Raw genomic sequence first — 6,121 nt, 5'->3', positions numbered from 1 at the left:
TCTGTCTCGGCCGGGACTCTGGAAGCTCCCACCCCTTCCCGGGGCCTCAGTTTCCACCCTGTTAGAGGAAACGACGACACGTGAGTCTTAGCGGAACAATCTTGCTCTTGGAGGCCAAGACCCCAGGGATCCCTGCAGACCCTGCCGGGCCCCTCACTTCTCTGTGGACAGGCCTCATACCTTGGGGTCCGAGCAGCACCCCCTAAGCTGGAGGAGAGGCTGGGGAGGGGGGCAGAAACCGGGGTTCCACCTCGGCACCCAGGGAGCAGGCGGCAGCACCGCCAGGCAGGCCCCAGGCTAACAACAACAACAATAACAACTCCCATGCTTGCAGCCGAGGAAGCACAGCCCAGCGCCCAGACCCCCTGCCTGCCGCGGGCCAGAGAGGCTGCCCCGAGAGAGGCCACACTGACCGCTGCAAGGCACCCGCGGTTTCCCCAGCCTCTGCTCCCCGACACTGCTGACACTTTCACAGGGACCATCGTGTTTGCCCTCTGTGACGCCCACTCGGCAGGAGGCGACGGAGGCGGGGGAAGGAGACTCAACCCCAGGGCGAGCGCACAGGGTGGCAGCACCTCAGTGTGGCTCTGAGCCCTGCTACTGGTGTGTGTGGGCGATACCGGAGCATGGGGACAGGCACGGCCACCAGGAAGAGGCGGGGCCCCTGAAGGCTGGGGACGGCTCTCACCCCCAGCTCCCACCCCTGACAGAGACCCTCGCACCTACCCTGCAGCACCTCCTGCTCCCCAGCACAAGGCGAGGTGCCTGGCACACACACTCACACTCACACACGCACACACACTCGTAAACTCTCATGTACACACACTCACACACTCACACGTACACTCCTGCACTCACATGTACATACATTCACGTACACATATGTACACTCACTTTCACAACACGCATACACCCATACGGACACACAGATGTACACATACTCATAAACTCTCAAGTATATACACATTCATACATATGCACACTCATGTACACACAGGCACGCTCACTTTCACAATACTCCTACACTTACATGAACACGCAGGTGTACACACACTCATATACTCCCTTTCACGCACACACACTCACATGTACACACATCCACATGTACACACATTCATACACTCCCTTTCTCATACACTCACATGTACACACACGTACACACAATATATGCACTCAGTTTCACATACACTCATACACTCACACACACAGCACATATACACACTCATACACTCACATGTACTCACACACTCATACGTTGACATACTGTCACACACACTCATACACACATGCTCTCACACACTCATGCAAACTCGCATATACACGCACATATACGCAATCACACACACACACCCATATATACTCTCTCATACTCGCCACATGCTCATATGCACTCACACACACATCCACATACACTCATATACTCACATGCACACTCATATATTCACACATACTCACACACATTCACACAACACAACCACACTTGCACACATACACTCACACATACACAAGAACACACACTCACATGTACACATATTCTCACACACACTCAACAACACAAACCACTGTGTGTACACACTCATGCACACACAAGAATACACTCATACACTCACAAACACACACAGCACATACCACACATGCCCGCACGCACACACTCACATACATGCATCACTACACATGTGTGCACAGTCTCACATACACCTTCTCAGCACACACCATGTGTGTATACACTCACTCTCACAGCACTTGTCCTTTCACACCCTCACACACGCACACTCTCACACTCACACCTAGAGACACACACCCCATACACCCGGACACCCCTCTACACATTCATGCACTCACACACTCCCGTATACACGCGCTCACATAGACACATACAAGCAAATACACACTAACACAGATACCCCCAGAAAGAGAAGAGCCGGAAGCCCCTTACCAACAGCACCCCACTCTCCTTCTGCCAGACAGGGTTGAGGACCCCCGCACCCCACCCCTCGTCCCTGATGCCCCCTCACCTCTCTCTGGACAGTAGTTACCCTGTAGTCTGGACTGTTACCCTGTCTCCATGGCAACAGCGTCAGCATGGAGGGCCTCTGGGGAGAGGAGACTTCTGGGAAATGTAGTCTTCTCTCAGTTTGTCTGGGCCCAGAAGACCCCAGGCTCCTCGGGGTCCCTTGGCCGGCAGTGAGCTGGAACCGGCTTGGACCAGCTAGAAAAAGCTGATTCTTGAAATTTTAGGAATGTTTGTAAGTCAGTTGAAGAGCAGACATTATTACAAATGAAGTTTGACAGACACGTAATAAGAAATGGAACATAAACACGCGAAGCCTTCCTCCCAAGGCCTTTCACACACTTCTGTTCTGTTGCAGGCCCTCGGGGTCATTTGTGTGACGGGAGGAGTCTGAGGGGGAGTCCCTCAGCTTCTCCTCCCAGCCGGTGTCCAAGGGTGTCCCCTGGCTGCCCCGCAGTGGGCCGGGGCTCATGACATCTGGGAACTGGCCAGCGCCACGCAGCAAGGCTTTCCCGCACCGCAGGGACGTTCCTGGACGCTGTCACCTCTGGTCCCGCCGGACAGTGTGGCCTTGACCCTGGCACAACCCGGGCATGGGCACTGTTTGAAGTCCTGGGGCTGGTTCAGGCACTAACTCAAGGGACAGGGAATCGTACCAGGAGAGGGTGAGTGAACCCCAGGGACCCTGATTGTAAGTCTTTTAGATTCCGGGGGGAAATGAGTAGACAACAACGAATGTCTCAGCCCTTCTGGATTAGTTTTGTACCTGGGCATTTGGAAATAATCACTTTCTTTTTCCTTCCTTCCTTCCTTCCTTCCTTCCTTCCTTCCTTCCTTCCATCCTTCTTTCCTTTCTGTCTATGTCTTTCTCTTTCTTTCTTTCTTTCTTTCTTTCGTTCTTTCTTTTTTCTCTCCCTTTCCTTCCTTCCTTTCTTCTTCCTTCCTCCCTTTCTTTCTCTTCTTCCCTTCCTTCCTTCTTTCCTTCCTTCCCTCTTTCTTTCTTTCTTTCTTTCTCTCTTTCTCCTTCCTTCCTTCCTTCCTTCCTTCCTTCCTTCCTTCCTTCCTTCCTTCTTCCCTCCCTTCCTTCCCTCTCTTTCTTTCTCTCTCTCCTTCCTTGCTTCCTTTTCTCTCTCTCTCTTTCTTTCTTTCTTTCTTTCTTTCTTTCTTTCTTTCTTTCTTATTACACCATGCAATATTAAGGGCTTGCTCCTGGCTCTGTGCTCAGGTCACTCCTGGCAGTGCTCAAGGGACCATATGGGGTGTTGGGCATTAAACCCGAGTTGGCTGCACGAAAAGAAGAGCCCTACCTGCCCTACCAGCCCTATCTCTCCAGCCACAGAAATGATTCCTTTTACTGTTGGGGGGAAGAGGGCAGCCGCCCACCCCCAAAAGCCTGATACAGGCGAGCCCAGGTTTATGGAGCTGCTGTTTCTGGCAGGAATGGAGGGGTTTCCCCCTTTCTCAGCGACAGGCATGTTAAGTTCAGGCTGGAGTTCTCGCAAGTGACCAGGAGAATGTGTGAGGTTGAGTTAGGATATTGAGAGGTCAGGAGACAGTGTGGTCAGAGGCTGGGGTGGCCTCGGCTCCCCTTGGGAAGCCTCCAGGTGAGGGCAGGAAGGCAGAGGAGGGGAAGGGAGGGGTCGCTCCTGCAGGGAGGCAGGTAATTCCCTTCATGCCCAGCCCCCTCTCACTTCCTTTGTCTGCATTTATCCTCTTCAGCTTTGAGCCCACCCCAGACCCTGCCCCAAGTAACAGCCATTTTGACCTGTGTCCATTATCTGTGAATGGGTGTTTCATGGCATGCTGGTATTTTTAGTGTGTGTGTGTGTGTGTGTGTGTGTGTGTGTGTGTGTGTGTGTTTGGAGACCACACCTGGAGGTGCTCAGGGCTTAGTCCTGGCTCTGCACCCAGGGATCATTCCTACCATGTTCGGGGCACCATTATGGGATGTGGGGATCAAACCCGGGGTGTGAGCGAGGCAAATGCTCTCCCTGCGGTGTTATCATTCCAACACTTGGGGCTGATCTTTAGAGCATATAATTTTTTTTTAGAGCTCCTTCCTTTCATGAGGTTCTGAATAGATGCTTCTAAACTAACCACAAAGGTTTTTGCCTTCCCCCAGACCTTTCACACATAGCCCATCTCTGCATGAGGTGTTGGTCAGTCGGGGGACTTTTATTTATCTTCTCTCAATAAACCAAGTTTCCACCGCTTGCGTGAAACCACGTACTCCTTCCTGGTGATGACACTCTTTCTGTGTGGCAAGCTCTCTAGGTATCTTGGCGTATGCCCTGAGCCCTCAGTGCTGTCCCACTGGTCTTCTTGCCTATCTCTGCATGATCCAACATTGGATTTCCACCATTGTTTTGTTGTTTCTGCAGGCCAACGCCTGATGAGTTTGCCCACTGACACAGCTGTCTGGGGCCAGAAGGGATAGCACAGTGAGTGGGTGTTTGCCTTGCATGCGGGTTACCCAGGTTCGATTCCCCACGTTCTCCATGCCTGCCCCCCCCCCCCCCAGCACCACCAGGACTGATCCTTACCACAGAGCCAGGAGGAACTCCTGAGCACGCCAGGTGGGCCCAAAACAAACAAACAAAAATCTCCAAGATCCATAGCAATTTGGGGACTCTAAGCTTTCCTATACATTTTAGAATTATTTTCTAAAAATCAAAATTTTCGTAAGTGTATTTCCTTTTTTTTTTTAATTTTAAAATTAAAAAAAATTTAATTAAAAAAAATTTCATTGAATTTCCGGGAGATAGCTCATTACAAAACTGTTCATGATTGGGTTTGAGTCTTACAGTGTTCCAACACCCATCCCTCCCCTAGTGTACATTTCTCAGCATCAGTGTCCCTAGTGTCCCTCCCATCACCCCCAATTCCTCCCCCCAGAGTCTGCCTCTATGGCAGTCACTTCTCCCTCTCTCTCTCTCTGTTTCTCTGTCTCTCTCCTCTTCCCTTTCCCTCTATCTCTCTGTCTCTCTGTCTCTGTCTCTCTCTTCTCTCTCTGTGTGTCTCTGTCACTCTCTCCTTCCCGCTCCCTCTCTCTCCTGTCTCCCTCTCTGTCTTTCTGTCTCTCTCTCCTTCCTTCTCCCTGTCTCTCTGAATTCCTCTCTCTCTCTGTCTCTCTCTCACTCCCCTTCTTTCTGTTTCTCTTTCCTCCCCCCTCCGTGTCCATCTCTGTCTCTGTCTCTGTCTCTCTCTTTCTCCTCCCTACTCCTTCCCTCTCCCTCCCTCTCCCTCAAACTACTTTTTCGTCTGAATGTACCGTCCGGGGGGCTGCGGGTGGTGGTGCACCTGTTCTGCAGCAGAGACCCACCCTGCACGCGTGGAGCCGTGGGCTTACCCCTCGCCCCAACCTGCCCTCCTGCGCTGTCAGGTGTGATCCTTCCCCCAGACTCCAGGCTTGACCCCCAGTGCCGCGAGAATCGCAACCTCCGGCACACCCCAACCAAGTAAGGACGCAACGCCGGACTTTGCAAGAACACCACAAGGGAAGGGGAAAACGAGTGCAATGAAAAGACTGCAACCCTGTGGCCTTGGCAAGGCCTGTTGGCTGGAGCCACGAACGAATGCCTTCAGAACTGCGACCTTCTCGCGAGACATTCTCGGTCTGGCTGTACCCCGTCTTCCTCATTTCTGGGTATTTGCTGTGTCGTAATGAGAAACCCCGAGGAATAGAGCAACGAAGAGAACCAGGAAGGGGCTGGCGGTGCAGGGACAGAGGGTGACCGGGAAAGCCCTGACTCCGCCTGTTCCTGCGGGCCGGGGTTCAGGCCCTCTGTCCCGGTCAGTACCCCCTCCCCCACTCCCTCCCCAAGGGTGAAGCCCGCCACAGAGGGAGAACTTGGACTCCACAGGTCCCCTCAGTCACACTCCTCCCAACCGGCTTCTTTAAAAAATATTTTTGTTTTAATTATCATTAGCACAGTGGGTAGGGCGTTTGCCTTGCACGCGGCCGACCCAGGTTCAATTCCCCGCCAAGCTACCGAGAGTATCCCACCCGCACGGCAGAGCCTGGCAAGCTCCCCGTGGCGTATTCGATATGCCAAACACAGTAACAACAAGTCTCACAATGGAGACGTTACTGGTGCCCGCTCAAGCAAA

Source organism: Sorex fumeus, unplaced genomic scaffold (genome assembly GCF_029834395.1).
Source record: "Sorex fumeus unplaced genomic scaffold, SorFum_2.1 ptg000122l, whole genome shotgun sequence".
Classification (NCBI taxonomy): Eukaryota; Metazoa; Chordata; class Mammalia; order Eulipotyphla; family Soricidae; genus Sorex; species Sorex fumeus.
This window is presented reverse-complemented; position numbering follows the sequence as displayed.